This window comes from Sarcophilus harrisii, chromosome 5, assembly GCF_902635505.1.
Source record: "Sarcophilus harrisii chromosome 5, mSarHar1.11, whole genome shotgun sequence".
Classification (NCBI taxonomy): Eukaryota; Metazoa; Chordata; class Mammalia; order Dasyuromorphia; family Dasyuridae; genus Sarcophilus; species Sarcophilus harrisii.
The window spans coordinates 120,792,425-120,814,005 of record NC_045430.1 but is presented as its reverse complement, the minus strand read 5'-3'; the positions used below and the strand labels follow the sequence as shown (position 1 = coordinate 120,814,005).

Sequence of the window (21,581 nt, the reverse complement as noted above, 5' to 3'; positions counted from 1 at the left end):
TGAGTATTCAGTGGAAAGGGGCTGATTTTCACTTTCTTTGTATACTCAAAGCTAAATTAGCACAATTAAGTGAATGCTTAAATAAAGATACAGGACTCAGACTGGGGTTGTTAGCCTTGGTCTATAAGCTTGTTTTAATATTTTTTATTTAATATATTTTAATAAATGAATTTCAAATAAATTAGTTTCCTTTGTAGTCCTATATATTTTGTGTGTTTTAAAATATTACTGAAAACGGATCCACAAGCTTCACACACTGCCAAAGGGATTATGACACACACACAAAATTGAACACTTCTTTAGGAAATTTGTAGAAGTGGAATATGAAAGTATAATGGGAAAGTGCTAGCTCTGGCGTCAAAAGACTTTTCTGAAACCCAATATTTTCATCCTTAGAAAAGGATGAGAATACTCTTTTCTTACTACGAAGAGCCTAAGAGCCAATATTGCATCATGGAAAGAGTACTGAACATGAACTCATAAAAGATGAATTTACATCTTGGTAAATTGCTTAACCTACCCAGAGCCACAAGTGAATCAATTATCTAAAGCACTCTGTTCTACAAGGAAGTGCAAGATGATAATAGTAATGGTGGTGGTCATTATCCTCCATTCTGTAGATACACAACCAAGTATCATAATGATTTTATTCCCTATTCTATATAAAATATATTTTATTGAAAAAAGCAGTAATATCCCAGGTCCCCAAACTTTCAAATTATGTAACATATATATTACAACGTTGCAAGTATTATGTATATAATACTACATATTGAATATAATGATAGTGGCAAATACATAATTGTTGCATTATAAAATAAATATGCATGTTATGCAATAAATATATGTAATATATACACATAAATAAAACACAAGTTAATCCTATTGAGAAGCTATATATGCTAATGCTCAAAATATTTTTGGATGTCCTCCTTTGGAAATTCTGCCAGAGTCAGCTCATGAACCACATGAAATGGTTTCATCAGTTTATTATCACACCTCTTTTCTGACCAAAAATAGTATTATCCAATTTTATCACTCAAATATTTTTACACTTGAAGATTATGCAGTTGTGCCATTGAAATTTTCCAGGTCACAGCTTTATTTCTTATTTTCCTTTACATTAGGTTAAATAACTTCAAAGATTAGGATAACTAATACATTTTACTGGTAGTATTCTTTGATGCTATAGAATATCTAAAATTCTGAAGCCTGAGCCCCACTTCCCATTGAATCTTAGGGCAAGTTATTACATCACTTTTTTTTCTTTCTTTTTCCTTTCTTTCTTTCTTTCTTTTTTTTCTTTTCTTTTTTTTTTTTTTTTTTTTTTTTTTTTTTTGCTGAGGTAATTGGGGTTAATGGACTTGCCCAGGGTCACACAGCCAGGAAGTGTCAATTGTCTGAGACCAAATTTGAACTCAGATCCTCCCGACTTCAGGGCTGGTGCTCTATCCACTGCACCACCTAGCTTCCCCTAAATCACTTTTTCTACAAAGGACTGACCAGTGTATGTATGAGAGCAACCAAGTGTTCTTACCATCTGTCAGCCAAGTTGACAGCTCTGCTAATGAAGTTATTAAGAGGCTAAACCAACAAAACAAACAACAAAATAGTTTTCCACTTTACCAAGTGCTAAAAGTGTACAGCAGTCTTGTTATGCTGATGGGAAGATGTACGGCACTACTCTGTGTGGCACAAACCAGAACAAAATTGAGGTTAGTTGTAAAAATAGAAACACCTGTTTCCCTACCAAGATAAAATAAATGTCAGCAATTGCCTTCTTTCAAGAAGCCTGACAAGAACCTTAATCTAAACCCAATGACCTATGCCAACCACAACTACATTAGGAGGGAAAAAGAATTTTTTCCTGAATCCTGCTGACTCCATGTTGTTGGTATACTTTTAGGAAACAAATTGCAACCAGTCAGAAAATAAAAACTATGTATACTAATAAGAATGACCTTAGTCTCTACATAGTCTTCAACAAGTCAATAACACACTTGAGATTTGAAAAGTTGCTTGGGAAATTGAAAGGTTAATTGACTTGCATCAAATTTGAGGTTTCCTTGGCAAAGATACTGCCATATCCTTCTCCAGCTCATTTTAAAGATGGGGAAACTGAGGCAAACAGGATTACAGCTCATTTTACAGATGGGGAAACTGAGGCAAGCAGGATCATTCAACTAATAAGCATCTGAGGGCAGATTTAAATTCAGGAAGAGGAATCCTCTTAACTCCATGCCTGGCACTCTATATACTGTGACACTTAGCTGTCTGGACTATTATTTCTTTATAGCAAAGTAGTAAAGATGCTAGACTTACAGACTAGAATCCTAGGTTGGAATTTCAAGCCTGACAATTGCCACCTATGTGACAATGGGAAAACTGAAAAATCTAAACTTTGGTTTGGACATTGAAGAGAGAAGTATTTGTACTATCTGCAGTCCCTTCTGCCAGGGTTCTTTCCTCCCAACATGGGTTAGACCAATTTTTCCCCCCCTGAAAGGCAATAAAGCTCTCCCCAGGACTTGATTAGGAGTTTAAAAAAAAAAAAAAAAAAAAAAAAGGCCCACACCCTTTAGACTAGTTCCTAACTGCATGAATCATCATCACACCTAATTCTGCTGATCCAATGGATTTCCATTTAGAGATAAGGGGGATGTGGTGGGGAGTTCCATACACAAAGTTAAGCAATGAGGAATCTACCTTGAATATTCTTTCTAAATAAGCCTCTTTTTTTTTTTTTTTTTTAAAGATTGAATAATCAAGGAGTGCTTCATTTCCATCCAACATTAAACCTAAATCAACAAAGCATATTCCATTCCTTAGCAATATACCTACTTCAGGGCTTTATGAAAAAACATTCTGTCAACTACCAAGTGCTATATAAATATGAGTGGTTTACCATATCTAATATAGTATTTTATTTACTAATACTAATATAGTATTTATATTGTGAGAGGGCAAAGCATATGTTTAGGTCTTCCAAAAATTGACTAATTTTAAGGTCAAAATCAGTTTCATATTGTTTTGTTGAACTATTTCTTTATAATAAGAGATGATACAGAGTGGGAATATTAAGAAAGTTTTGGTGCACTGTTCCTGGTGTCAGGAGTTCAAATCCAGTCTTATAAATTTACTAGCTGTGTAGTTCCTGGACAAGTAATTTAACCCTGATTGCCTTCAAAAATAATGAATGAACAAATAAATAAAAGTTTTGGGGGTACATTTATATATGAAAGAACACAAGCAGATTATCTAGATGTTCATTCTTCATATCTTGAGTGAATTAATTAGGTTACACTTCATTAGTTATTTAATCCATATACTATTTTGAGGGAAGTTTCAAAAAACTTCCCAAATTTTGGGAAAATGTTCCATTTAAGATAGATTTTCTAAGAAGAGTCCGTTAAACCTCAGAGGACCTGATTGTGCAATATTAATTCTAGGAAAACTACTATTTCCAGTGGGAAATTTTCTGCAGAACAGCCGATTTCTATATTTCAGAACAGCTCATTTCTATATAAAAGTAAAGTCTTGTGGGAGGTGGGATAAGGTTAGGAACAGTGGAAAAGTGGAAGCTACTACTACTCTGCTATTCAAAGAAAAAAATTGACTCAATATATTATCAGATAGACTAATTCAATTTTACCTGCATAATCATGACATTTGCATTTCAAGAATGACTCAAATATATGCAAGACCAAGTAACTATTTCAAGGTCCTTTTTTATTCTAACTCACTGGAAACTACATTAAGATTCCTAGAGACACTCTTACTTTCTAAAATCAATAGTTATTTTTTTTTTCAGTTTCACCTTCCTGGGTCCTCTGTAGTACCTTCAGATCACTGAATATACACTTTGTGACTTAAGACTTCCAGAATACAATTCTTAACTCTTTTGCCTCCTGCTACTCTGGGTTTTCCTACAGTAGGAAATTTTAACCTGAAGTACATGAATTTGTCATTTTTTAAAAATTAACAATTGTATCTAAATATTTATTTTCTTTTGTAATACTATACTATTAGTGCCTCCTGTGTCAATATCAAAAAACAAAACAAAACAACCCAAACTATCTACTCAGTCCTTTATCTCAGTTCATTCCAATGTAGCCCTCTCCCCTAAGAAATTTTGTAGTCAATATATAGTTAAATATGGACATGACTCATTTTCTTCCATGTCTCTTTAAATATTTAATATTACCACCATGTAGAAGTACCATGGTACAGTATCTCTGTATGGTATGGAATTGAAGAAATTGAAATAATGATTTTTTATTTCCTTCTTAAATAACTGGAGTTATTAATGGGATGTGCACACTGTTGGATTCTGCACAATTTCTAAAACTTTGGAATTAGATTGTGCACTGACATCCTCATTTTCAATTTCAATCCTCATTGATTTTTGCCTAGAACTAGGTGTTTTTTTAAATCATAGTTGCTGCCAAAAATCCAGCTCTGCAAAGGCATGACACAGCAAATTTAAAAAGTTGGAGAACTTACTGATGTAGTCAAAAGTACAACCAAACACAAATATCTCTAACAAAAGGAAAGTAGTGTGATCTGAACAGTGGTAGCTAGATGGCACATTGGATAGAGTGCAGGCCCTGCATTGGGGGGGTTCTGTGTTCAAATTTTATCACAGACCAACTGTGTGATCCTGGACAACCCCAGCTGCTTTGCAAAGAAAACAAAAACAAAAGAAAACAAAACAAGAAAGCAAAAGCAAACTACCCTTAGACACAGTAGTAGTTACACCTCTTTGTCTAAATTGGTGGCTGATCTAGACAAGTCATTTAACTCCTGCAAGCCTCTTTCCTCAATATGAGATACTTGACCTTTAAGTTCTTTTCAAGTGCCAGGATCTGTGTTATATTGTTTCTACTTTATCTTTTCTAGGTATATAAGTGCTTTAAATGTCTATAGACAAATCAGCCCATATTCCTGAGTTTCCTGTACAAAATTAGGGCACTTTGACAACTGAGAGGCAGGTAAGCAGGAGAGGGAGTTTCACAAGTCAGAAATGAGGGCCTGGTCCCCTGTTTCTGATGTAGGTAAAAAAAAACTTCAAAAACTTGCTCCCTTCTCTCTGCCATTCCAAGAAGGAAAAAGCAATGGTATACTTACTGGCTCTCTCATACAAGTTAAATAGTTGAATATGGCTATCTCAGCAGAAGAGCTTCTTTATTGTATTTACAAACAGGATTGAATACAAATCAAACTTCGAAATGGAAGCTCCATTTTCCTTCTGGGCCTCTCTCCCACATCATGTTCCCAGGTTCCTAGATTCTCAGCTCCCAAACTGCCTTATGTTTCCCAAAGATAACCATATAGATATGCCTTCCCTTCCAATGCACCTCATCATACAGTAGCAAATCACAAGCTCATTAGAATATTTTAAATTGTTGAGGAAAACAGACATCCTAACATTTGTGAATTAGTTCAATTCAGTCAAGATCACACTAACTTTCCTTTTGTTAGAGATGTTTGATTTTAATTATACTTTTGACTATATCAATAACTTTTCCAATTCTCTACCTAATTTGACAATCAAAATTTTCATTCAATGCAGCAGATCTCAAAAATTTTTGGACATTATGCAGGAAATGGAAAAATGTAGACAATATGCTGGAAATGGAAAATATTTTCCTGTTAAATTGCCCCACTTGCTTCTGAGAAAGGTTTAGCCTAAAAAGGAAATATGGATTATTTCTCTTAAATATCATATTGAGTTTCCTAGTTTGATATAAGAGAAATAACTCAATATGATATTAATTCATTTATTTTGTGCATTGAGTTGATATACAAAATCCCAAAAGATACCTTGCAGGGGTCCTCAAACTACAGCCCTCGGGCCAGATGCAGCAGCTGAGGACATTTATCCCCCTCACCCAGGGCTATGAAGTTTCTTTATTTAAAGGCACACAAAACAAAGTTTTGCCCTCCAACAGTCTGAGAGACAGTGAACTGGCCCTCTATTTAAAGTTAGAGGACCCCCGCTAAAGAAACATTTAAAGTAAACCCCCTGCAGGTATTTCATTTCAGTGAGGTGACAACTCGAGCTAGAGTGATGAAGTTAATTTTTCAAAATCTCCTCTGTTTACATTCTTCTCTGAAGTCTTGCCAATACAAACTTAATATAAACCCCCATCAATCACTTGTAAATACTACTTTAAAACTTCTTACTTAATGGGCAATTTCTCACCTCCAGAACCACTCAATTCCAATCTGTCCTGTGATGAAGTAGATACATACACTGGGACAAGAATAAAGAAGGGAAGGGAACGAGATATTTTTGAAGCAGAATTAGCAAGACTTGGCAGCTGTTTGGATACAATTGATATGTTAAGATGAGTAAATTACTACTGGATTGTGAGAAAGCGAAGAGTGATAGCATTCTTGACAAAATTAGGAAAGTTTAGAGCAAAGGATATTGGGGAACTCTCAAAAAGATGGTCTGTTTTGTCCATGCTAAAGCAAAAATACTTAAGGGACATCCAGGCAGAAACATCCAGCTAACAATTGGAGATTTGGAATTGCAGTTCAAAACAAGATTAGAGATAGAAATATAAGCCATCTACATGAAGATGAAAATTTAACCTTTGGAATCTGAGGAGATCATCAAGAGAGTGAATGAGTAAGAAGAGAATAAAAGACTATTCTGATGGAAGGATTAGGACAAGAATGATGATGCTTTAAAGGGCCTGGAAAAGATCTGTCAGGTTGGTAGAAATAGGACAGGGCAGTGAACACCTAAGTAAGAGTATTCAGGAGGGGATGTATAAGAGTATCAAAGTTTATGAAGAATTGAAGAATTAGAAGAATTAAGAAAAATCCATTGAACAAATCATTACTGGCCTTGGGAAAAGCAGGCTAGATTGAGATAGAAAAGGATGACAAGTCGCCAGGGGCTGAATGGGATGTAGTGAATTATGAACACTTACTATAATTAGCTTTTTCTAAAAGTAAGACTGATTCGAGAAAAGCAGACTTGTGTGAACAGATGAGAAGTGAAAAAAGGAAAATCCAGAAAATATGCATGTTGAATCAAGGCATCAAGCATTTATTAAGCACCTACTGTGTGCTGGTCTGTACACTAAGCCAGGCCATTTAAAGAAATTATATAAATGTAGCAACCCACTATCCTCAAGGAGCTCAGAGGATAACAAATAACTAGAAATAAAAGAGTAGAAATTAGAGATATTAGCAGACTACAACAATATAAATGAAAAGAGTGATGAAATGAAACCAAATGTTTTTCCTTTGTTGGTTGGTTTTGCTTAATTTGGTTAAAAGTGATGGATTACTGAAGAGGCAGGATTACTATATTTTGAAATGATTTCCTTCCCTTCCTTCCTCTTTTCTTCACACGCACCTTTCTCCTCTCTCCCTTTTCCTTTTCCTTCTTTCTGTTCTTCCATACCCAAGCTAGAAGTATAATGGCCATGCATTGCTGATCAGCACTGAAGCTTGGACAAGCTCCATTTCCAATCCGGGCTGGTTTGGAGCTTAGACAAGCTCATATAGTTCCCCTTAGACAAGCTCATCCTAGTTCCCCTTTTCCCCCAACCTTTCTTAATTCACCATACTGGTACCAAATTTAGTGCTTACACCCAATCAGCTATAACCCTACTACAATTCAGAACCCTTAGCCTCAGCCTCAGTCTCCACAGAAAGGAGATATAGGTATGATTACACCACATTAGGCACTGTTTCTTTATAAAAAAAATTTTTAATGTTTAAAAGGCCAAGGGCACTTGAAAGAAAACAGCATTAATTCAGTTCTAAACTTGGATGAATAATGCTGCTTGTTGAAAGTTGTTCTGACACCTATTTGAAATGTGTGAAAGGAAAAAAAGGGTTTCTTTCTACAAAGACTCGTGAACTTTGGTTTGTAGCTATCTCTAATAATTATTAGCTTTACCAAACTGCTAGATTATATTTCCAAAAAGTAATTCTTACACTGACAATTCTGTCTATAGTAGTTCATCCATATCAGACTGAAACACTTGTTATTTGCCACTACATGGAACCGTGTTCAAAAAACATACTATGTCCATGCATTTTTGAAGTAGTCAGCATAAAAAAAAATTCCACCAATCTTTGATTCATACACCCAAAGAAAGTAAATTGCATTTAAAAGCATACTTTTAATAAGGCTAGGGAATTTAGCCATCCTATAATAAAATATTAATAAGAGATTCACTTATCTAAACTCAGAAAGTTACATTAAAAAGCTCACTAGTGTTTATGTATTCATGTTTTTTTTTTTTACTCTTTAAACATTGACAAGGTCTGCAGACCTGAACAGATCACAAGATGACCAAAATGGTAATACATAGCAATATATAATCTGTAGTATGTAGCAATATATAGTATTATATACTTATTATATACATATATATGTATATATATACATATATATAATTTGTTAATATACAAAGTAATGGCCAAGTGTTGTTAATTCATATGCCTTAAAGAGGAATATAAGCATGTCATTCCTAACCCCTTCCTCCCCCTTTCATTATGTATATAGGACTACAAACCTCTTCAGGTACCCTATACCTCCACACAGGCTATCCCTTGTTTGGAAAGCACATTCACTCTATCTTGCCATATAAAAAATGCTAGTTTACTTCAAAGCAAATCTCAATGCCAATTTCTCTGGGAAGTCTTTCCTGATCTTCCAGTGAGTGGTTTTTATTTATAAATTGTTCCATCTGACAGAAAGAAAACTTCTTGAGGACATAATGATTTGTATGTGTCTCTGTATCTCCAGAATGTAGCATAATGCCTTGTACACAGCCAATCAATAAAACATTTAATTGAATTGAATGATGCCCCAGGTCAAATGTTCAATTTCCAGATGAACTGGCTACCTTCAATTTGCAATTCCTTACTTCAATCAACTATTTCGAACAAATGTTTTCCACATGTCATACTCAAAGCAACAGAACAAGAGAAAGAGTGTAGACACTTATGTAAACGAGTACATAGCGAGCTACATGGTACAACAATAAATTCGGGCATATTTAGCAAAATGTATGAACATTTTTCATTTCTCTGCCATCCCTTCCACTTATTTAGGGTTAGTTTCATCTGTCATTAATCACATACATCTTTAGCTTTACCATTTCCTCTTGAAAACAAAATAACCAGATTATCAAGCCAGAAAAGGAACTTTAGAAACCTGTAGTACTACACCCACTTTCTTTTTACTTCTTTTGCTAAATTTCTGGTCAAAAGCAAAAAGTTGCCAAGAGAAAAAGAAAAAAAAGAATGTAAATTCAGATTTCAGAATTGATTGATAGAAAAAAGCAAGAACTCTCCCTCAATTTAGGGTGGAACATTTTAGGAGGGACAATGAATGACAAAATAGAAAGCAACCAGGATGGTGAAGAGGCTGGATTTTATATCATAGAAATGAAACAAACTTGAATTGTTTCTGAGAAGAAAAGAAAAATGAAAATAACAGGGGTATAATGGGAAATGAAAATGTTTCCTCTTTGGGTTATCATTATACTGCAGTTAATTTTCTTCCCATCTTTCTAAAGACTCCATCCCATTGTTCTTTGCTGAACTACTACCCAGATCTGATATTTAAAGATAATGAGTGGTTTCTTCCTAGGTCTTCTTTTTTTCTCTCATTTCTGTTTTTTTGATGACTTCATCAGTTCCCAAAGGTTTGTGATTTCCATGCACTTGTATCATTTAATGATAAATCCAACCTTATTCTCTTGAGTTCAAGTCTAGAATCATAAATTGCTTATTCACCAGTTAGGTAGTGTAGTGGATGGAGCACCAGCCCTGAAGTCAGGAGAACCTGAGTTCAAATCTGTCCTCAGACTGTTTGTTCCTAGCTTGCGACCCTGGGCAAGTCCCTCAAATTCAACTCAGCAAAATAAATAGCTTACCTGAAATATATATATAACTTGAAGATAAAGAATGAGGTGAGGAATGACAGAATAAAAAATACATGGAAGAGGCACATGGTCTGATAAATGACAGAATGGAATATTAAGCTGAATCTTTTGAGTTTGATTTGAGTGGACTAAGTAGGTTAATTTGCATATATTTAATAACTGACCAATTAGCCGTAGGTGGGGCCCAATTCCAAAGATTAACTTCCAAAGAACTAAGAAGAAATGACTGGAATATCCCGGGTTGTAAAAGTCTGGGTACCAGTTCTAGTGTGAAAGTCCAGAAGGCCGAGGATCAGATCACTGCCAGCAGGCAGATTTCCAGTCCTCTTTCCACTCTTACATCTGATACCTACCTACCCTATCTACTCTATACCACTGGTGGCCTCCTTACTATCTTATGACTAAGACACTCATCTCTTACCTCCAGCAGCTCCCTAAATTTGCAATGCTCTTCTTACTGGCTTCCTTCTCATCTAAATCCCACTTCCTGTAGAAAGCTTTTCCTAAACCCATTTCATTCTAATTTCTTTCCTTTGTTAATTAATGTTAATTAATATTTAATTATTTCCTATTTATCTTGTACATGGTTTGTTCATACATATTTGTTTACAGGGTCCTCCATTAGATAGTTGAATTCCTCAAGGGCAAGTTATCTTGTGTCTTTCTTACTTAATAAATATTCTGCTGACTATTACCCTTTACTCAAAATACAATTTTATCCCAAGAGGGTAATACCTAACTTTTTTTTTTTGAGAGAAGTGGGGAGAGATCCAGGGTCCTTTTTACTATCTAAGACTTTTCTTTAAAAACTTCTTTAAATAAAGTATTACTATGTTAGAATGGCAACTCAAAATACAGTCTAGTAAATATATCAGGAATGAGATGGAGTCATAACTTTTGAGCAACTCAAGTAAAAAGTTCCATAAACATTAGCAATTCACTATTTTCAAAATAAGATTTTTGAGATAGATTTTCTTCCAAATCTTCCCCCACAAATTTTTCTCTCCATTTATAACATTACATCAATACTATATTAATTGGTTCCATTAAAGATTTTAAAAATAAACAAATAGACATGTACACACAGATAGGATAGTTTGCAACAGAAGTTCTCAAAGGAAGGACTAAAATCATTTTTTAAAAAACAAAACTACATTAGGTCACAATGGATGGCAAAATGAAAGGATAATGAAGGCAGTCTGAATGTCACTGAATTTCTTCAGAGCTGACATCTAAGGAAGTATCAGCATTATGTTACTATGACAACTTAAATTATAGAAAATGTCTTTTCCTCTAGTACCAAAAGTTGCTTTGCTTGTACCTTAATTTCAAATGTTTCAAAATCATGCAAATAATTTTCTGTGGCAAATACCCCTTTATAACACTTTTATTTGGAACATCCCACCCTAAGATAAATTACAAGCACTTAAAACTCATATAGGACACACCTGCCTCAAACAAGAAAATGGAAAAAAAAAATGAAATGTCTCAAACAGAAATTGAGATTATTCTGAGAATATCCATAGGCAAATTGGGAAAGGACTTATTATAGCCAGATGGTCTAGGAATTTTAAGGAAATTGCTGACAATTTTGAAGTTTGATTATAGACATTAGTTATTATTTTCTAAAGAAAACTTTTATTTGTGGATATAAAAGAAAAAAAATCAGTGATACTTATGAGCTGAAAAAGAAGGAAATAATAAATACAATTTTGTATTTCTCCTTCCCCTGCTTTATTCACTTAATGTGAATTTAAAGATAATTGCTTTCAGACAGCTTCACCTTAATAAACTTGGTAATGTCTTCTAAATAAAGTGAAGATTATTTGTTTCCATCAATATTCAAAAAAAGAGAATAAAAGGAAAAAATACAGAAGATATAATTAAATGGAGGCTATAACATTAAAAATAAAATGTTTCATGTTAAAAGTTTTCTTTTGGGGCTCAGAATTTCAGTATTTACAATAGTATATACAGAATTTCGGTATATACTTCCATATGTCAATATATAGAAAAAAATTCTAGCTGTCACTAACAATGAAATACAAAAGAAAAGTCAGATACATTTTTTTTAAACCTTAGTAGTTCCATATGACCTCTTCCAAGATCAAATATAAAATTGTCTAGCATTCAGAATCCTTTAAAACCAACCATCCCCCTCCAATCTTCTTAGGTCCTTACATCTTCAAACTCTCCCTTCATTTCTATCTAGTGATACTCACCTTTTTTATTTTTATAAGATACTTTACTCTAGACTTTGGGGTTTTCAGTGGCTTTTCCTCATGCCTTGAATGCTTTCCATTCTCATCTCTGCCTCCTTCTAGCTTCCTTCCAGTTCCAGCTAAAATCCCATCTTCTACTAGAAGCTTTTTCCACTCCCTTTTAATTCTTGTATCTTTCTTCTGTAGACTACTTCATATTTATCCTGCATAAACCTTTTTTTGGTACATTGTTCACTACCATTTGATTGAGGTCAAGGACTTTTGATCCTACCTTGGCAAAATGTGCTTGACACATAGTAGGCACTTAATTTAAGTTTAATAAAAAATAGATAGTAAAATTGATTAAAGTTGTCCTGCCAACTTAAATTTTCATTTTTATAAAGTCCCTAGATTATTAAATTAAGGAAATGTTGTGGATATAGCACAATGATTTTTTTTTCATCAAAGCATTTGATTCTTCTAAGATATCCTTAATGACAATATGGGAAAATGTAAACTAGAATACAGTAGAGTTAACTGTCTGAACAATAATCAAAGTACTGAGTAACAGATTAATGAAAGCTTAGAGGAAAATGTGTTAGCATATTATAGAGCTCTATCTTAAGCATGTTCTGATTTAACATTTTTATGAATGAGTCAGTTCAAGAAGAATAATCTAGAATAAATAGGCCAAATATAGTAAGATTAATGAGAGAAATTAATAGCACTACATGTAGGATTTTTTAAAAAATAGCTACAAGTATAGGAAGGAAGACAGACACCTAAATTAGCAACTAGTATTGCAAAAAAGGCTCTAGGGATGTTTGTGATACAATATCAAAATGAGCAAATACTGTGACATTTGCCTCACAAAGTTTCTTGGTCTCAATTAATAGACCATTACTATCCAGAAAAATTTCTGTAGTATAGTGTCATTGTATTCTGCACTGGGTTAAACAAAACTTTGACTACTATGTCCTGAGTTCTGAGATTCACATTAAAAGAAAGAAAAAAAGCTTAAAACCAATAAATTAATCTATACTGGTCTACATTAAAATTTCCTTTAAAATGAATGTTAGAATGAAAATTATTTTTTCATTCTATCTCCTCACACTCTCATTCTGCCTTTGAAAAAAAAGTAGAATTTGATGCTGAGATTTATGAAATTATGTTATATGTGGAAAAGATGAAAAGCAGGAAATTTTTATGGAGAGAAGATTTAAGGGTAATATGCTCATTGCCATCAAATGTCTGTAGGGCTGACAAAAGCAAGAATCCTTGTAGCCTTGGAACTAACAATGGATTTGCTAGATGGAACCTACAGAGAAGCAGATGTGTTCAAGATAAGAAATAACTTTCAAATAACTAGAGCTATTCACAAATGAAATGAGTTGCCTCTCTACCACTGAAGTGTTTAAGTAGGAACTATCTTACTGGAATGTTATAAAGGATATTTTCTGCATTGAGACTACCCTAAAGTATTTTACAATTCTAAGATTCCATAGTTACAAGAAAGGAATATAATGTATAGATTAAAGTAACTTAACACAAAAATCTTTCATACAGTATGGGCTCTTCTACCCCACAGAGATTACCAAATCACTATTCCACTTGACTACAGTGAAAACTTCTGGTCATGTATGACTGACTCATCCACAAAGCCTAATTGGTTGCTGTGCTGGAAATGTTGATTACATAATGTTTACACACAGTACAAGTAGATTCTGATACATAGAATAATGGATGTAGTCCTCCAGATGACATGTGATTTCAGTGAGGTGTTGAGAAAGATAATGCATCTCTACCAGAATATAATGATGGCAGTAGCCACCGCTCTTCACATAGAATGGAGATTCAACTATTTAGGCTTGTACCAGGATCCCAGGCTTTTGTCTCTCATTTCCTTCAGTTTACCAAAATTAGAAATCCCTAAATTTCAGTTTCCCCACCTGGAGATCACTTGGGATTCACTAAAAACACTATGCAGTTTTCCCAAAGAAAACCCAGCCTGTTCATCCTAGTGCAATTTTCTTCAACTTTTTCCCCCCTGGGTATATAGTTACCTTAAAATTTTTTAAAGAGTAAATGGATAAATCAAGCAAGTATTCATGTAGCATCTAGGATATATCGGGTATTGTGTTAATGTACATTCAAATAAAAAAGGACAAAACAATTCCTAAGTACATGGAGTTCACATTCAAAAGAATACAGAATAAGTATAAAGAAAATAAATACAAGACAGTTAAAAACAAGAAGGGAGGACAAAAACCAGAAATGGAGACAGTCAGGCAAAGATTCTTGTAGAACATCATATTTGAGGTAGTCTCAAAAGAAAAGAGGAATTCTATGAGACAGAGATAAAGAGGGATTTCCCTCAGAATAGTGTCATGAGAAAGAACCTCTTCAGTACCTTACCATCTAAATGGAATCATATTTGGACTTTGTGCTAGTATCTCACAAGATAATGACATGCATTTGTTTTATGCTAGTTCAATATTAATATGTACAGAATTTTAAAATAGTTATCTAATATTTTTACCTTTTTCAGTCAATCGTACAATCTTGGTATCAGAAATACTTTATTTGAACGAGTACCTTTAAGCAGGTATTCTTAAAACAGTCAACAGATAAGTACAGTGGGACTTTCTCCACATCTATCAATTTTCTAATTCTACAGATGACATAAGAGACATAAGAGACATAAGAGATGTTATAGGACAAGAAACAAAAACAGTACTACTAGCAGTGAGTTACCCAAATAATAAAAGATGCATGGTGGGCATGAATAGCCTAAAACACATTACCAATAAGGCACTGAATAGGAAATATCATTACTATCATTAGAGATGTAGAACTAGAATATAAAATAGGCCAGTCAAGGAGCAAAGGATGAGAGTTAGCTGACAAATGCCCCAATTGTCTTGTTTGTCCTTATTAGTATTTGCAGTATCAAGAAATCTATAGGAAATTTTCCAAATATATTGAATGATTCTCCTAATGAGGATTTAGGGGAAAACAGAGAAGTCAATAAAAGGGTGTTTGAGTTGCAATTTGCACTGCTAATTGTACCTGTATCAAAAATAACTAATACATAAAATATATTCATTTTAAAAATGTGTTTCCTAGCTCTTGTGAGGACCACAGTTTTCAAATAAAATTAGTGCTCCCTAAAGAACACTTAATCAATATTAATTAAGATTAATTAAACTTAATCAGTATTAAATTATTTCCATTAGTCAATTGTTGTTTGCTAATTCTGCCTATTAGTACCAACTGTCAGCAACATATTCTGTAGCAGAACTCTATATCATGACTAAATTAATTCAACAAGTTAATCAATCCAACATTTATTAAGCACCTACTATATGACAGTCACTGTGCTATGACTGGGGATACAAATAGAAGTAAAATACATTTCCTGCCTTCAACAAACTGGCAAATTGAGGAAACATGAAAATTAATATATACAAAACAAGCTTTGTACAGGAAAAGTAGGAAATAATTAACAAGAGGAAGGCACTAGAAGGGTTGGGGAAAGCTTCCAGTATAAGATGGGATTTTAGTTGAGACTTAAAAAAAAGCCAAAGAAATCAGAAGGTGGATATGAAGAACATTCTAAGCAAGGGGAACAGCCAAAGAACTTAAGAACCTTAGTCTCTAATTAAAAACCTTAGTATCCTTCACATAAACTAAAAATTAAGAGACCTCAATTATTCAGAGTCAAATTCCTCATTTTAAAGAATTTAATAAATTTAATAAATTTCAATTTAATTTTTTATTATTATAATAAATATATAATGTTAATTAGAATTTAATTAATTTTAATCTCAATCTCAAAGTTTACTGCCACTAAAAAATATAAAATTTATTCAAAAAGTGATTCATTTATTAGAATCAGTCTAAATTATTTTCTAGGATCCATAATCAATTTTTAAGCACAGAGTAAGCACACAAAAAGCAAAAGGACTGCTATGAATACAATATAACAGAATGTACTAGATGTACAAGGCATGAAATGCCATACAGTTTAATAGAATATGGGTCTTGGTTAGCCATTAGTGACTAACACTAATTTTAGTGGTATTCTAGGCCTTCAAAGTTGAGTGCTACTACTACCAAACTTACATTTCTATTCCTATGTTGAATTAGCACTCAATCCACAATTTGGAAAACAAACTTCATAGAATAATGATCTGGATAGGCGATACTATGGAAAAGTTTGCTTAGAGACCCATTCATTCCTGTTCCAGGTTCAAGCTAATTTTCCAAGTATCATCGATTTAAGAGTTGCAAAGAATCCTTAAGTGTCATCCAGTTCAATTTTAACTGACACAAGACTCCTTTCTACAACACTGGGATAAGTGAGTCATACAGCCTCCCCTAGAACACCTTCTGTGACAGTGTGCTCATGAATTTACCATTCCAATTACTAAAAATGACACTAAAACCCATCTTGATCTCAATTCATCACTAACTAAACAAAAGGCCTAAAAATTAGAAATTCCATCAATGAAAAGGGAATAAAAATATGGAAGTGAATATAATAAGCACTTTTGAAGATCTTCCTGAAGGTTTTCATCTTTACATCTCACTAACAATGTCTTACACATAATACATACTTGATAAGAGTTCAAGTGTAATGTTCAAAATCTGTAATGCTGTTTACAAGTGAAACCAAGTGATTTAAAAAATATAAAAGCATCTAGTAAATCACATGTCATTTCAGTTCCTAAAGAATCTTGCCCAGCTTTGTTAATGTAGGAAAAGTACAGATTAGGTTACCAAAATGAAACTAAATGTTTCTTTTCTGCCCATCAATTTTGAATTTCAACTCCTAAGATGCTAATGATCTAAAAATCATTTCACCAAGCCAGGTTAAGAATTGCTCTTCATTTAAAATGAAAACAGTTTTAGACTTACCTCACATCAAGAATTTGAAATGAAAATGAGGCACTCCAGTGTGGCTGGGTATTTTGGGAGTAGCTACAGGCACCTGAAAAAGTACAAAATGTTTTACAACTTTGGCTAATCTTTAGCTTAAAAATGCAAATTTGTCCTCTTTTAATTTAGGAATGGCAAAGGGCAAAAAAAAACTACTGGTTTGAAATTCAAGTAGCTTTCACAACAACCATTCCAATTCTCACTTTCCAGACTCAACTTTTATCCTATAATCTATATTTCATTAACCATCTGAAGGCATTCCCTACAGGATGTTTATTTAAAAATTTTTTTTATCATTCTGTACCTTTGCAAAAGGAGTTTGAGAAATTTATTTTTAAGTCATTTGATGTGACCAAGATGTTCCAGAAATGACCTTGCACCTCCTTTTCAATTGCCTGGAACTAAACACACTACTGCAGTAACTTTCTTAAGGGCAGCTAGTGTGTTAATATTTGGAATCTTGCCTAATGCAAGGGGGAAAGGAAGAATCCTATTTTTGTTGTTTAACACCAAAAATCTAGTATTGTTCATTAAATAGAATGACAAATGACAATGGCTTCCAAGGAAGAAGAGGGTGTTTCAGCTGCTTCCTTCCTCATTAGACCCCTTTTTTCCAAGTGCTAAATTCTTCCTGGAATATACAATATTGGGATATCCAGATCATTCTTAATTCTCTGGACTTTCACTTAACACCTCTCCTTTTGGATGTGCTGTCTTTAACTAATGAAATTAAGAAATTTATAATTTCAGTCAACGGGAACCTATGGTTTTGGTCCAGACCTTCTCTGTACTACCTTTCCCATCCTTCCTTCCCTGATCCCTTGCCAAATTCAACTGTCTAGAGCCAACACTGGCCATTATATCTGATCTTAATTTTCTTGTGCTTTAGTATATTATTTTTGTTTACATCATTTATATTTTATTATTATTTGGCTTTCTTTACTCTGAATGAGATATACAAACTTCCATGTTTCTCCAATTAATTTGTCACTATCTAAAGTGAATTTATTTTAAATTTTAAAAATTTAAAATTTAAATTTAAAATTAAAAATTAAAAATTTTTTTTAAATTCATAAACCACTTTTTTCCAGGTATATGCCTAATTCAGCACACAAAATTTGTTTCCATAATTATTTGTCACAAGTAATGCTGGGGCAAATATCTTAGTATTTTTTGTTATTACTTTTCCTTTGAACATGTTTCAAAGGTATTTTTTTTTGTTAACCTTGTGAACAATATTCTCTCTTATCTAATGGAATCAGCTATATTTACTCTATATTGGGCACCTAATTCTTTTCTTTTGAAGCTTAGAATTTAAAAACAATTTGCAGAAAGTAATTACTTCACCATCTTGCTAGTCAGGTGATTATTTCTTATCATTCTACCATAGAAAATAATCGTTCCTTATTAATGACACTTGGATCCAGAATATAATTTGCTTTGTTGCTTCTGCTACCTTTTGAAGAATGAAAATTTTTATTTAAAAAATCTAGTACAAATACATGGAATTAATGTGTTGTTCTCTGTTCCACTCGCCTGTCTCCTCATCACAACTATGCCATATTAAGGTTGTGATATTCTCTTTATTGCTCATTTTTTTCTTTTTGTTGATGAAGTATGCAATATAATCTGAATATATCATTGCTTCTGTTTTTATTGATATTTACAAATATTTGAAATTTACAAATATTTTATTGATATTTACAAAAATTCTCTTCACCTTGATTTCTCTGTGATTACTGAATTTCCTCACACAAATATCTTTAAAATGAATTATCCAGTTACTAAGTTCATCTTTCTTTGATATTTTTTAGATCAAATTTATTTCTTTGACCTAGGATGTCTTCCCATGAGATTATATATATATATAAAGTCTTGGATTTTTCTTTGGCATTTGGATTTTTGTTTTCTGAACACTACTAACTCTCTTAATTTCTATATTGTAGGTTCATTCTACTGTGTGTGTGTGTGTGTGTGTGTGTGTGTGTAAAATGACATTTTGCTCTGGCAAAAATATTTTTCCTTTTACTTTTTTTAAATAAGCATTTAATTTCTTTACTGTCAACATAATTTTCAAAAAGAAAAACCAATCCTTTGTAGTAAATAGAAATAATCCAACAAATTCCCACATACATATAATTTATCTAGTAGGAGAATTATTCTCTTGGTTCTGCATGTTTCGATTTGCATCAGTTTATTCAGATCTTCCCAGATTATTCCAAATCTATACTTTTCACCATGTCTTATGACACTATTCCATTAATTATGTATTATAATTTGTTCAGCTGTGTCCAAACTCTTAAGTTTCCATTTTTTTCCACTACAAAAAGAGTTCCTATGAATATTTTTGACATAAGGATCTTTATTTCTTTTCTTTGATCTCCTTGGGATGTAGACCTGATAGTGATATGGTAGGGTCAAAAAGCATGCATAGTGATTTTTGACGTATAATTTCAAAATGTTTTCCATAATAGCTAAAAAAATTTAGAATTCCACCTAACATTGCATTAATGTGCCTGTTTTCCTGAAGTTTCTCCAGTTGTCATTCTTTTTTTTAAAAAAGCAATATGATATTGCTTATACATGTGAACTCATGCAAAGCATTTCCATATTAGTTATATGACAGGGGAGGCAAAAAAATGTTTAAAAAATATATACTTCAATCTACTACTCAGTTCATCAGTTCCCTTTCTGGACATGAATAGCATTTTTCATCATAGGCATTTTGGGCATTTTGGAATTGTCTTGGATCAATATTTTGATTCAAGTACCCAAGTCTTTCACTGATGATTGTTCATTACAATATTGCTATTTACTTTGTACGATGTTCTCCTAGCTTTGCTTTTCATTAGTTCATTTAAGTCCTCCCTGACTTTGCTGAAATTGTTCCTCTGTCCTTTTTTATAACACAAGACTTTCACATCACAATCATATAGCACACACAGCTTCCTAATTAATGGACATCCCTTTAGTTTCCAATTCTCAGCCACTACAAAGAGTTGCTATATTTGTACATATAACTCCCTTTTCCTTTTATGTCTTTGGGATATGTATTTACATTGCTGGGTAAAAAAAATTTTTATAAAAGTTTTTATATTTGAGAAAGAAGGCCTTTATTAAAAACTTGCTATAAATTATCTTGTTGTTTCCCTTCTATTGATGCACAGATCAATGATAATTGGACTATTGGATAATTATCTCTTTTGACTTTACTCCAGGTATGCTGGACTTAGGTCATTTCTCAAAGGATAGACCTGACCACAGCTGGTTTTCCAAGTTCTTTTCCATTACACTTGATAGCATTCTTTTCTACTTAAATTGTGGTTTTTGTATTCAATAATAAAATATATTTTTATTTTTCAAAAAAATCATTTTTTTCCCAATTTGATAGATATCAATTGATGATAAAATCATATTGCTTGCCTTCTCGAGGGAAGGGTGAAGAGTGGGGAGGGGTGGGAGAGAGAGAGAGAACATGGAACTCTAAAGGAAAAAAAAAGGTTACAAACAATTTTTTTGGAAAAAGTAAAGTTAAACAAAATTCAACCTGGGTTTATATATGATTCCCTATGTCATTTTATGCCACCATGAGACTTTGAACGCACTTAAAAATGCCATTACTGAATTGATCTAGTGGGCTGAGTTAATTCACTTTCAAACTGTGAGCACATATGGACCCTTGTTTACTGAACTAACTAGTACTTACAAATATACAAAAATTAGAAGTATGGCTTATGATATCCATAAGCCAAGTCAGAAAGTAAGTCTTGCTCCTTTATGTAGTAAACTATGGATGAAAATTTACAATTGCCATCTAAGATGTGATACCATGTCACACTTTAGCTCGAATAGTCACCTAAAATTCTGCCATTTTATTGACAGTTCTATCTTGGAATAATTTCATTCACAATTCAGCACAGTTAATGAAGGACGAATAAAGTACATAGTTATTAATCAGATAGCACTGCTATTTGCCTTTGAAATCTTTTTATAATTTAATATCTTGATTAAAAAAAAACATTCCAGGCCACGTTCTTATCTTATTGTAACAGTAAGAATTATGAAAAAAAGAACTCAGCTGCTAAATCTTATTGCCCAGCATGGGTCTATATAACAGAAAGTACTTGATAGGCTTCTAATGTCTCCTACAGCTCTAAATCTATATCCTATTAATAGCTATGTTTATACAATATTTTGTTTTGATAAGGCACTGTGTATATATTCCATTTTATCCACATAACAATCCTGTTAACAAATATTATCATCCTTTAAAAATGAAGAAACTAAAGCTTAGGACTCAATTTGACTCACTGATAGTCAATGAATACTTGTAGAATAGAAGTAATTTACATATTAAAAAACTTTTGCTCAGGCAATGGGGTTAAGTGTCTTGGCCAGGGTCACACAGCTAGGAAGAATTAAGTAACAGGCCCTCCTGACTTCCGGATGACCACTACCCATTGTACCACGTAGCTGCCCCACTGCTTTACTTTTTAGATAAGTGTCTTTGTAACTT

At 33.0% G+C, this 21,581-nt stretch overlaps 1 protein-coding gene across 1 annotated transcript in view; it reads right to left on the bottom strand.

Annotated features, from left to right (window-relative positions):
* RASSF8 (Ras association domain family member 8) overlaps positions 1 to 17,117 on the bottom strand; it is a 60,237-nt gene extending 43,120 nt beyond the window's left edge. Inside the window, exon 1 of the mRNA XM_031938481.1 lies at positions 17,045 to 17,117. The gene's annotated coding sequence lies outside the window, so the exon portion shown is untranslated. The remainder of the gene's footprint in view (positions 1 to 17,044) is intronic.
* Between the last annotated feature and the right edge of the window lie 4,464 nt (positions 17,118 to 21,581).